Source organism: Coturnix japonica, chromosome 5 (assembly GCF_054131305.1).
Source record: "Coturnix japonica strain WE chromosome 5, WE-NBRP24, whole genome shotgun sequence".
Lineage (NCBI taxonomy): Eukaryota > Metazoa > Chordata > Aves > Galliformes > Phasianidae > Coturnix > Coturnix japonica.
In genome coordinates, this window is record NC_140667.1 from 17,474,100 (window position 1) to 17,487,531 (window position 13,432).

General features: G+C 35.1%; 1 long non-coding RNA gene across 14 annotated transcripts in view; it reads left to right on the forward strand.

Annotated features, from left to right (window-relative positions):
• The window catches only part of LOC107314642 (uncharacterized), a 295,770-nt gene that overhangs the window by 197,361 nt on the left and 84,977 nt on the right, over positions 1-13,432 (forward strand). For all 14 annotated transcript variants that reach the window (XR_014946465.1, XR_014946466.1, XR_014946462.1 and 11 more), the window contains exon 4: positions 8,912-9,009. This is a non-coding gene — a long non-coding RNA (uncharacterized LOC107314642). The remainder of the gene's footprint in view (positions 1-8,911; positions 9,010-13,432) is intronic.

Here is a 13,432-nt window from a genome sequence, read left to right on the forward strand (position 1 = left end):
TGCTAAGATTTGGCTTCAGAAAAATATCGGTGCACTGTGAAGGGCTTAATCACTGTATGAAATATCATGTAATTCTTTTGAAGACCCTCTGTAAAGAGTTTTAATTCTGTCTTTAGCCTGCTGACAGCTGTTAGATTTGCTACTGATTCTTGACCAGTAATTACCTCTGAACCTCATACTGATGGCTGGCTTCTTAGATTCTCCTGATATGCATGCTAGAAGGTTGAAAACTGGAAACAAATTCTTTGCAAAGTTACCAGATTTGTAACTTTGCACTGCAAATCAATTCAAACACTGTATGTACTCAGTCTGTTCTCTCCCCACTGCCCACACACGTTTTCCCCTTGAGTTGTTCCCTACATTTCAAGCTGTAATTAAGACTAACCGTGAAAACAATGAAGTTTGTTTGAACTTTCCTCCGGAAAATGATCATTTGGCAAACTAAATGCGTAATATTCTTGTGATGACACTCATGGATTTTTGCTAGACTACCTGATAATGTGTCTTATTAGAAACTGTTTAAGGTTTCAGTTGTAATGCATTTATTTCAGGAAGTTACAACAATACACACATTTCATCAGTGTTATAGATTTCTGTTGTCAGAAAACATTTACTTCAGTGCCAACCTTATCCTACTGTATTCTTGAATTTTGAACTATGTAGTACTGCCAGCCAGCAACCACACATTTATATTTCAGGATGAATGATGATTGCAAGTCATGAGTTGGTTGGTTTCAGTTCTGTAACACTTTTATCCAAGTAGAGCAACTTTTTAAAACATTGCCATGTCTCTCAGGTCTGTCTTTTAGCAAACACACATCTAAAGGCAAGGCTAGAACAACTACAGGGTTTTTTTTGCTGTTATTATGCATTCTATAGGCAGCTCCTTATGGAACTGGCCATGACAAATAGCTAAATCTAGATTTATCCTTCCTCAGCTATGGGAAATTATTATCTGATTAGAACATCCCAGATCAGTACTGCAACAGTACGTGCCCCACCAGGATGCATGCATGGAGAATCAGACTTATTCTGAATATCTAGACCTTTCTAGTACTTATTGAACTACATATCTAGTACCATATATCTTGTACTTGGTGAACAGGTGACTGCAATTGTGGATTGTAGAAGCAGAAGATCTAGGAGTGAAAAATGAACTTCTGTGCATGTTTGTGTTTCTGTTCATTGGAGAATGAAAAGCAGATCCAGTAATTGTTAGAAGTTTCGTAATTTTCCTCAACTAAATATTTAACTAAATATTTGCTTTGTATCTTTTAGTGTTTGATAGCCTTTAATTACCTCTTATCATCAAATTAATTGCCCTTTTTCTAGTTTCATCTCCATTCTGCATCTGAATTTCAATTACACAGATACTGAACTGCTTCTTTAAGCATACAAACAACTTACCTGTAACAATTTCCACTGACTTACAGCAATGATAGATATTTTTCTCCTGTGAAGTTACTGCATGGAAAACTTTCTTTTTTCACTGAAGAAGGCAAATGATAAGCAGTGGGAATGAATGTTCTTCTACATAATTCCCAGGAAATTCTTTCTTGTATCATAGAAAAATAACCAGGCTGTAACTAAAATCTATTAATTCTTGCCTTCAATTCAGAATTGTTCTTGAAATTTGCCCTGTGCTTGTTGCTTAGAAGGTTTAGTCTTACTTCAGTCTAAACCAAGAGGTTCAGAAGTCTGATTGCAGATCTCCAAAGGTGTTTGGATCTTAAACTATCTTCATGTTTCTTTTCCAATTAAATTAACAGAAGATAGGTATATAAATCATACAGTGGTTCTTAGTCTGTCAGTTTTGTGCAATAGAATTATCCTTGCAAGAGTGCTGTCAATAGTGGAGGGCAAATTTTGGCAATTCTGCTATTATTGACTGCTTACATCTGTGGCTTTTAGAATTTTGTATGAATATGATCAGATTTAGCCATGAAGATGACACAGATTTTTAAGATAAGTCTGTGTAATTGGATGCCAGTAGTTTCAGAGTAGAGAGAGAAAAAGAAATCATAAACAAGTTAGGCTGGGATTATGTACGAAGTTGGAGATGGAAGAAGGAAACATAGTATTGCAAGCAGCATAATTCATCAAGAGGATTATTCATAGGAAACTGACTTTTAAGAAAAATGCTGCAAGGTGTGAAATGGTCTTGACATGAGTGTGAAATACTATGTTCATTTTGCTTTTTTTTTTTTTTTCAAATCAATTTGGCTATCTGCTAATTTCAGTTACCCTGTTACTATGCCTCTAGCTAAGGTATTCCAACAAGGAACTGGGTTTATGCATTTAAAATACCATTTGTCTTATTAAACAACATGTAAAAACATCATCTCTTTATATAATGTTTTTCAGGTAACCATTGCCTACAGAGAGAGGAAAAAATAACAAGGGGAAAGCATAAGATACTTAGATATTTGAAGTTACTAACCAGGGATGATAGAATATTTTGCATTAAAAAACCCTTCCAAAATAGAACTTACAGTAGAAATAATTTTTGCTAGAAGTGTAGCTATTCTATAGAATATTTTATTACTTACAATAAAACTAAAAACAACAACAAAAAACCCAACAGCACCTAACACAGAGTTTTGATAAAGCTATTGTTTGTCAAAACCTTGCTAGACAGAATTTGACCTCAAAATAAGTTTGCCAAAGAATTTCACCTGAATTCAGTTTTTGTGTTGTTCATCAAATGACATGCAAGATATTGTAAACTTCTGTAGGGCAGGTCAGCTTTCTGTATAAGTCTCAGCTAGACAGGTACTCAAGACAAGTTAGGGAGACAAGCAAGGCATTAACTAGTGCCTGGTTTCCCATTCCTTGAACTTCCATGTTAGACAATCAGCTGGAATAGCAGTTGCTGTTCTTTGAAGTGTTGCTTTTCTACACCCTGGCCTTGTACAGCAGCAAGTTCATTCCCAGGCCTGTGAGGTCATATACAAAATTAAGTCCTCAAAATGATGTAGGATGTAAATTCGTTTTGAATGCCAAAGCCTTTGGAAGCAAAGATCAAAGAGTAAATGTGATGAAATTCGTTGTTATTCTGTGATTAAAGGTGACACTGTAGTCTATATAGGCTTGTTTCATAAAAGATTTTCTTTTGCTACATTTATACGTGGGTCTTTAATTTAGTTAAAGGCTTCTGTTAGTGTAATCCACAAATATTTGAGACCTACTGTATTTTTAAGATTATTATATGATTTAAATTGCCTTCTGTTTACTTTGAGTTCTTTATCATGATGTTTATACCTATTAAGTCAGTTTATGAAAATACTGTGCTTGAACATCTGTCAAGGGAGGAAGATTAGCTGAATAGACATAGGATGCAAGCATATTATATTTTCTGTTATCCTGTATACTGTAATCATCTTGATCCTCAAACAACTCTGCGACAGTTACAAACACTTTTGCAGACTTGTTACTGTAAATTCAAAATTTATTTCATTTGAATCTTAATTAAACTCATGTGCAACAAGACTTTCTTCCCAGCTCTTTTTTTCTTTTTCTTTTTTTTTTTTTTTTTTCCAAAATGAAATTTGTAGAAGTAGATAAACTAAGTAATACCAGAGCAGATTTAAAAAGAAAAGGAGTCTGCCTCCACTACAAAAACAATCCTCATCCTACCTATTTTGTTTTATTTTGGGAGTGATTTAGTTACCACAGCACTGTATAAAATAATCAAATAGATGGATTGATGAGCTTATTAGAAGAGTGGGATGAGGCCAAAGTTTCCAGGAACTGATCAACTCTTTGCTTCTGGGTTTGGGCATGTGTTTGAAGGAATGGGAAGACTGTGAAGAGAAAGAAAAAGCAGAGAGATGGTCTTGAGGTTAGTAATACCACACATAAGACTATTTTGATGCATCCATTAAAAAAAAATAATCACAAATGCTTCATGGAAGTTCCTTACAATTTTCTGGTATGTTGAGAGCAAAGACATACTGTTATCACAAGCATTTAGCAGGCCTGAGTCCAGTGGGAAAGCTAAAATATAAGGGCGAATGTTGATGTAAAGACCAAATCCTGATTTCTTTGATGTTAAGAGGAAAGTTTTCATTGAGCTCAATGGGACTAAGCTTTAACGTATGTGTTCTTGTTTCTTCCAAGTTAGAATAGTCTCTCTCATGTACTAAACAGTCTTTGACTAGTTTTGCTTTGTTAAATAGAAAAAATATGTGTGCTCAAAACAACCTCTTTACTCCAAATTGTATACTTGCAAAATACTGAGAACTATGATAGTTTAAGCTGTAGTCCTGTGTTACCATGCAAGTAATTTCCTTCCTGTTTTTTATGTCCACACAAAACCTCAAACCAAGAGGAATCTGCAATCAACAGATAACAGTTTTAAAATCTCTAAAATAAGAGATGGTTTTATTATTTAGTTTTTAACCTGTAGGCATCTATAGCCATAAAAAACATAAATTGGTGAACACTTAAAAATATTTATAACACATCATTTTTCATTCTTTCAGGCATTGTTAAAAGACTAGTATATTAGGTAAGGAAACAAATTCTCTTTTATATTGAAGAATGCTTTAAAAACATTTTTTTGTCAGAGGCATTGATCAATGGCTATTTCTTACTTGAGATACTGGTGATGTAGTCGTGTTGTCATTACATACAGGAAACAGATTTAACACATGTAGTCTTTATGTGATAGACAATTACTGTACTAGTATTACATCTGAGCAGTAAAAGGGGTGACCAGCAGGGACAGGGAGATGATTGTCCCCCGGTATTCAGCTCTTGCAAGGCCCCATCTGCAGTACTGCATCCAGCCTTGGGGCACACAGTACAGGAAGGACATGGAGCTCTTCAGGTGAGTTCAGAGGAGGACCACTAAGATGATCAGAGGGCTGGAGCACCTCTCCTGTGAGGAAAGGTTGAGGATACTGGGCTTGTTTAGCTTGGAGAAGGTTCTGGGGAGACCACATTGTGGCCTTCCAGTACTTGAAGGAAGCATATAAACAGGAGGAAGAACAGATATTTATGAGGGTGGATAGTGATAGGACAAGGGGAAATGGTTTTAAACTGAGGCAGGCTGGTTTAGGTTAGATATTTGGAGGACAATTTTCACTCAGAGGGTGATGATGCACTGGAACAGGTTGCCCAAGGAGGTTGTGGATGCCCCATCCTGGAGGCATTCGAGACCAGGCTGGATGTGGCTCTGGGCAGCCTGTTCTGGTGGTTGGTGACCCTGCATATAGCAGGGGGGTTGAAGTGAGGTGATCATTGTGGTTCCTTTCAACCCAGGCCATTCTATGATTCTGTGATATATCATTCTCTTAAACATGCAAGATAAAATCTCCTTAAAAATTCCTGTGCTTTAAAAGCAGTTAAAAACAAAACCATTTACAGAAAGTCAAAATTGCTGTGTATTCCAACATGGAGTGCAGAAAAAGAAAAAGAATTTTTTGTGTCCTTTTATCTTGAAGAATGCACCTCAGACAGAAAAATAGTGACTTGGAAATGGAATAATTTGTCATGTTTTTGAAGAGTAAAAGAAAAAGATTTTGTATAATACAGCTTGTAGCTTTGAAGGCAAGGGAGATCCATTTTGCCACAACATTTAAATTTACAATTTAAATGATTTTTTTCTTGACAAATTTTTACAAGAGAAATAAGCTTGCATTATTACCATAGACAAATATGCTAATTTCATTGCTATAGTTCAGAAAGCTTAAAGTTGGAATATTGACAAACTAAAAATGCATTTTAAATTGCTGTCTAACTTCCAGCAAATTTGGTTTTGTTTTCTTAGACTATATAAAATAAATCTAAAATTACATGTATGCAGGGTTAAAGTAACCTGTGCTATTTGACATTAATTCCTAGAAGGTAGTTCAGCTGATGAAAAGACATGGCTGAGCAGCCGTACAAAGCCTTCTATCTCAGCTGGGGTAGTTTCAAATTTGCAATTGCATTTTAAAGATCAAATGCATTAAACTCTAAAGGAGCACAGGAAGGGTGACGGCTTCAAAGCTTCTTTTTTAATTGAAAAATAAACATAAAACAAAACCTTTATAATTTCTACAAATGTTTTAGAAGTAGTACAACTAATTATGTATGGTAAAAATGCCACCTGTTCAGAGAAAAATTTAGCTTTAACATTTAAGCTAACACTGCTTAACCATTCGTTATTCTACTCAGATCAGGTCTAAAAAAGTCCATAATGCATATATATGGCTGCATATATCTGCATAGATTATGCACTAAGCATTTCAGTTTATATTTACAATTTGACTTCAACTTCTTGAAAGTAGGTCTATTTGCATTGCTCCGAATTCTGCAGTAGGTGGCAGTGGGTAGTGAAGAATATGCAACAATATACAGTTTCAATGTCATCGTATGCTTAAGATAAGCTTTAAAAATGGCCAAGAGTTTGTTGTTTTTGGGTTACACACATACCAAAAAGAAAGGAACTGTTAAGCAGAATTTCAAAATTGTCATGGCTAAAAAGAAACTTTTGCGAAGTGCTATGAAAAGTAATTTAAATGATGATCAAATCCAATGAAGGTAAAAGTGCAGTACATTTCTCTAAATAAGTATAAAGGGAAGTTCTTACAGAAAAAAATTGAGCTGAAGGCATAAACTTAGGAGAAATTTAGGTTCTCTAAGGTGGCTTTATAAGCTAGGAGAACACAGTGAACACAGTTTACAAATAGAAAATGAAAAGAGACGTTTCAGTTTCACCTGAATTGTTTGTATCAGTTTTCATTTGTGAGTTGGCGTTTGCAAATAGCACTGTAGTTGATGAAACTGGAAAACGGTGAGAGAGTTTAGGCACCACAGTGGCAGTGCATTCAGTAGGTTGATTGTGGGGGATTACAACAGAGCTCCAGTCTTGAGCTTCTTGCACACCTGAAACATGGGAACGTGAGTGTATATAGAATGTGAAGTTGGATGAAAAAAAAAAAAAAAAGTCAAAGAACATTCAACGCCTAGTTTATTATTGATTCTTGTTTATCTGAAAACCTAGCTCATCTGGTTTCTATACAAAGTGCTCAATCAGCACTTGATTATTCTCAGAATTGCACCAGCCCACAACAGTACACTTTAAGTTTGTTATAGAGAGACTGAGACTTTTAGAAGCGCAAGGTATCAGCTAGCTCACATCTCAAATGCTTTGAAATGTCAGTAGTTAAAAGCTCTTGTTTTGTTTTGTTTTCCATTTTATTTGCCAATGTTTTAAAGTTGGCAGCTAGAAGGTGTTCAGCACATGGGGTTGTGAAAAGCCTTGTCATGTACACTGCTGGACTTTGACTTCTGGACTAGCCAAAGTAAAATTCCTATTGACACTGTATAACACGTTGTTTTGGTTTTTTTTGTTCATGATTTTGTCACAAAATTCTCATCACATAATGAAGTAGTAAGAAAACATTGATATAAATAAAATAGCTGCACTTAATGTTAACTCACTCTAAATTATTACTTTGCATTAATACTTTATGCTACATATAGATAGCAGTAAATCAGCAGAAACACGGGCAAAATGCTGACTTAAAGTCAACTTGAGTTTTGCCACTGACTCCATTAATGAGACTGTTGTAATCTCATAATGGTAGTTACTCATCAATGAGTTATCTTCACAATTAAAAATCAGAGCAACTTTTTGATAAAACCAATAATTGTGTAATATATCTTAAAAAATACAAAAAAAATAAAATAAAAAAAGGAAAGTGAAATGTGGAACGTGCTTAAGAAATAAAGTTAGCCACTTGCAAGCAATAGACATACTGTATTTTGTGTTCGGAAAGGAAAGACTGTAAAGCTGAACCTGAGAAGTAACATTGCTTTCATTTAAAAATGCCCATTTTACATATAAAGCAGAGGAAATCATAGAACCTATTGAAATGTGGCTGAAATCTTTCTTGATTTACTTCTGCATTAATCTAGTTTTATGTTGATAAATTGAATGTTCTCGATGAAATTGTGCTAATTTAAGGTTGAAATCATTCATTAATGGCTGTGCATGTGTGGATGTCTTATTCCTTGATACTGTTTTTGTTGTGTATGTTGCAGTAAATATTGCATTGTCCTCTTGCAAACCAAATGGTAAACATCTCTGCGATGACTTTCCAGACATGCTGAACAAAGCATATTGAGGTTCTCCATAAAGTTATCTGGACTTTCCATTTTGTATGTTGCTGTTTATGGCTTTTCTTAGACTTCAGAAACATTTAATTCTTGTTGCCCAGTTAAACTTTGTTTTCTCCTTTTTCCTGTAAGTACGAGGTTCCTTATCAGTGAGATAGAGATTCTATTCATATGATTTTATCATCGATATTTCTTCATTATAAACCTTTAAATTACTGTTCTTGCTGTGAATATTTTTCAGCAATTTTAAAAATCTGAACTTTACTATTTTTAAGCATCTAGGATTTCCTCATTCTTCTGTGGAAAATGTCGTATCTCCACATTTCTATAAGTTACTTAAGGAGGAAATGTATAGCATGCAATGTCAACTACAATCTTTTTCATTCACAAACAGCTCTTGACTTAAAAAACAAAAATGAAACCACAAGCTGAAGCACTGCTCCCTGTGTTCTCTTTGGTTTGTTTGTTTTTTATGGTGTTTTTTTTCCTTCACATTTTGCATAAGTAAAAGCAAATTGGTATTGAAAAATTACTTATGTCATTAGGAGGAGTTCCAAAAATACCCTGGTACTGAATTGGGCCGCAAGTCAAAGAATATGCCTAATATTGAAATGTTAAATATACCAGAATAGTGGATGAAAAAAAAAAATTAGCGTTCTTTAAAATGGTTTTGTTTTTCAAGGAAAAATTGTTACAATTTAACGTGTGTATTTTTAATAGATTAATGTAAATAAATTAGATTAGGAAAAGTAATTTTGATTCTCTTTATTGCTAGCCTGACTATACCTTTCTGCTTGTACAGATGACTGCAGATAGAAGCTCTTCAGGACATGTGAATTGTGCTTGCTGCTTCAGTGAACATTAGCAGAACATCTACTGCAGACTGGACTTGAAGTCAAGGTATGACTTAATTTGCCCATGCACAAATAAACAAACATAAAGAGTTAAAGTCTGAGAACATCCCAGTAATGGTAAGGGAGTGCCTAGGGGCTAAAAATTCTGATTAGACTCATGCAAGTCACAAATGTTTTGCACCTTTTATGCTTTGAAATTCTTCTGCTTTGACATGTGTAGAAATCTCTGAAATTTTGAATATCGAAACACTGCCTCTCTGCTTTGCTTTCTTGGTCTGCTAAAGATAAGGCACCATGTGTTAGGTCACCTGGTGAGAGCCAAATTTGGCCTAAACTGTCTCCATGAAATGGACACGTGTGCCTCCAAGTAGTGAATGTATGAGTAGCCATTGCCAGCTTAACAGATCCTGAATGATAGTTATCCAGATTAATAACATGCTGCTGACAAATAAGTGCTCTAAGTTCTTTGTTAAGGACATAGAAATCTGCACATGAAATTATCTAGAAAAATTAATAATGATGAGAAAAGCTTTCTTTTTGCAATCCCGCAACTAGCTTAGAGCTGGGAATGATGAATGATACGAAAAATGTGAGTAGGAGGTGGCATGTTCTGGAACAGAAAGTTCTCCAGCACACTTCCCCACCTCCCTACGCAATCTCAGTTTTTAGATATGTATGCAAATTCATGGCTACTTGTCTGGTAGTGGAAAGACAGCTGTGGCTCAATATTAACACCATTTTTCTCTTTCTCCTAAAAGTTCTAAAAGGATAAGACTGTGGTATGATCTTTTTCCTTTTAAAAAGGACTCAACTTTTTTAATGTGAGCAGTAGCATAAGTTTCTGAACATTTAGCAGAAGCGTAAGGATGCTGAAAAATACATGCACAAAAAAATCTAAGCAAGGAAAAGACAGTGTTAAAAGTAGTGATGCCGTTGACACCTCTTAATGCAATTATTTACTGTATGTGTTGTTCAGTTTTGCATAAATATGTCTTACTACCCTTCCTGAATCTGCAATAGTTGGAGAATCATTTTAAAATTTCTTAAATTTTCTTAAAGATCAATACTAGCTAAACCTCCAGGCTACCGTAGTGTCTCTGGTTCGTTCATTCTAACGTAATTAGGATGGTCTTCTCAGATTGAACTAGCTAAATAAAATGATAAATATTTAGATATAGTTCTGTGGTTCAGTTTGTTGTACTGTGTAATTGGTTTTAAACAAAACTGTAGAGTGATTTCTTGGTAACGTGACAGAAGTTTATAGTTTATTCCTTTTTATTTTTCCTAGAGGTTTATAGTTTATTCCTTTTTATTTTTCCTAGCTTCCAATTATCTTCCTGTTTGATTTTATAGAGGTTTATATATCAGTCAATTCTAACCTCTTAACTCGATTTTAATAGCTGCCAGAGGTAGCATGTCTCTTCCACTTCTTGTCATTTCTTATAGCCATTTACTTCTCTTACCAGTTTCCAGCTCATGTGATGGTTAAGAGGGGAATTTTCTGTGGTTACTCCTTTTTTTTCCTCTTTTTTTTTTTTTTTTTTTTTGCTATGTTTTTTGCTCATTGTTTTTTAAGATGTGTTGCTTTAGAACGGAGCTGTTTGAAATTGTTGAAGATAAATTCTCGCAGTAAACACTTTGACCAGAAATCCATAAACCATTTTGGTTCTGTATTCTAATTCAGGAGATGATCTGTCAGAATTAATTGAGAATGCCCTAATGTAATCAAGTCCAGTTCATTAGGCAAACATTTAAATTATTAATTTAAATGCTGGATAGTTCAACAGCATTATGACAGTAACAAATACCAATGTCTTTTAAGTTTTAAATTCCTCCTGTGTATAGAATTGCATAACCTACTATAGCTTTTGCAACTAGATATAAATAGTTTTCACCTTGCTAATATTTTGTCTTCTTGTAATCTGTTAAAGTATTCAGCTCAAAAAAGTGTTGTTTGAAATTTGCCTTTTTAAGCACAGAATGCTTAAGATTAATGAAGCATAGGTTGTCATTCTCAATCTTGTAACTCTTCCTGGATTAAGAACACTATAAATTAATGTATAATTATTTAGCATAATCCTAGTACGATAGTATTTTAGCCATTCACACTCCTTCAGTGGTGAGAAAAATTAGTTCATAAAATGAACTAACACTACTTCCATTTTCAATTGCCTTCTACTGCTGTAGTCTAGGACATAGGAATTTCCTGAAAATGCAGTAATTGAGGAGGGAATAAAAGATGAGTGCAACTGGTTAAGGAGACTTGAGAAGCATCAAAGTGAACAGGAGTGACTTTGAGCTGAGGATGCAGTGTATCTTGAAAAGGCTGTGCTCAATCTATCCATTTCAGTTGCTATAAATGCGATGGCTGGTGTCTTTCTACTGAAACTGAGCTAGCAGAAAGTCACAGGAATTTTGAAATGCACTAGATAGAACTGTGAACAGTGGTTACGCCTCTGTGATCAAGGGTTGAGCATCTCCTTTCCTGCTGCTTGGTCATTTTCTTCTTGAGTCTGAATCTAATTTTTTGGACTTTGTGTAGTAACTATTACATTTAGCACATTCCACAGTGATTTTTCAGGAGGTGAAGAAATGTATTTCCTTTCCAAATACCTCTGAGCTCTGTTGGTGAACGGTTTGAAGCTTTCTGAATTTACCTGAAAAACTGTCCTTAGGTTACTAACACAACTTCACAATCACTAATGAAACCCACATGTCATTTGTAACTGTAGTGACAAGAGGAGTACCAACATATAAAAGCTGAGCAACCAGGTGTAGTTCTACTATACTTTTTGTCTCCCTTTTCTATAAAGATATGTTGATATTTTATGCTACAGTTTTATATAAAATTACCTAAGGACGTTATCAAATGAGTGAGCTTTATGTCAGAAATTATTTTAGTTCAGTAAAATAGAGCCTGATCTATTATTATTTTTCTTCCTATACAGTGTCAGATGTTGCAATGAAACACGTCCTTTAATTATTACTTGAGTTCTGAATATTTCTCCTTCTTCCTCTCTGGGTTACCCATCCTGGCACCTTTAGCAGTGTCCTTTTGCATATCAAGTTTATGTGAAATCCGGGCAATCACAGATTGCTGCTGTGTGGCTTATATATCTACTTGTGAAAACGTAGGTATGATGAGTAAATGAGTGGCAGGTGTCTTGGCCCTGAATGTCTGGGTATGTGTTGTATCAACTTCAGGACTGACAAGGTATATCAACTTCATATAAAACAAATGGAAGCTGGATGGCTCGCTGCTGTAATTTCTGGAGTATGCTTGTTGATAGAGGACCAGCTGTAAGACTATAGTCTTGCCACATGCCACCTTTGCTGCAGAAACTTTAATGCACATTTTGTTATTCAGCATTTTTGATTGCAAGAACTGAACTTGGCATTCAGTTGCATTTCTTTACACTAAGCTTCACGTAGCTTTTAAATATGTTTATATTGTATGCCCAATCTAGTCTTCAATTTTCTACTTTGAAAGATTTTCTAATCTGTTTTTTTTTTAATTATTATATATAATATAATAGTTAAATACGGCACAGTGTTTTTAGCAGGATCCATTATTTAGTGTGATTTGCTTGTTTCTTGTTATTCATGTTCACTTGAATATTAACAATATTTATTTAGTAATGAGGAAATCTGTGCCATTTTTCAAATTGCAGCTTGCAGAGGTTAAGTATATAGAAATGTTTCTTACAAGTTCTGCCTAAAACAGGGTCCTTTCAGTCATTATTCTATGTGTTGTTGGAAGGAAAGTATTTTTTTCTGAAAAGACAAAGCTTCATTTAGTACGTGTGATGGACAGAATTAACAAAAAGTGCATTCAAGCTGAATGTTGTGTTTTGAGCTGGGGAAGGATCGTTAAGCAATGCTGAAGGGATGGATTCTACATAAAAATCCTACTAAACAGAAAGTGTGCAGCATCAGAGAAGGCACAGAAACTGAAGTTAGTTTCACAGGTAGAGCAGAGAGTATTGGAAGATGACACAGAAATGTGTGAGCAACATTTTTAGAGAAGTGAATTCAACTGGGCAGAAGTTGTTAACACCAGTTTGGCGTCCAGCTGACACACAGGCATACCGGATCCCATTCTTTTAGTGCCAGACTCGGTTGTCTGCTCTCTGGCAGTCCTCCTTTTAGCATCAATCTCACATACAATGCCAGAAAAAAACCTGTTGATTCCTGCAGATCTGCAGAATCTGTGTGTCAGGGCTAGTTAAGAACATGTGACACATATGGCGTAGCAAAAAGACCCATGTGGCAGTGCTCTGCTGCTCTGACAGGTGTCTTGGTAGGATGCACACTGAACAAACCCTGTTTGTTCTTCCATAGCCTCACATCACAAGTCCTCCCTTGTCACTTGATACATGCACACAATCATCCTTGACCATATGGTTTAGCACATGTACATGCATACCCATTCTGTGACCTGCCAAACATGCCATTTTGCCTTTCTTCAC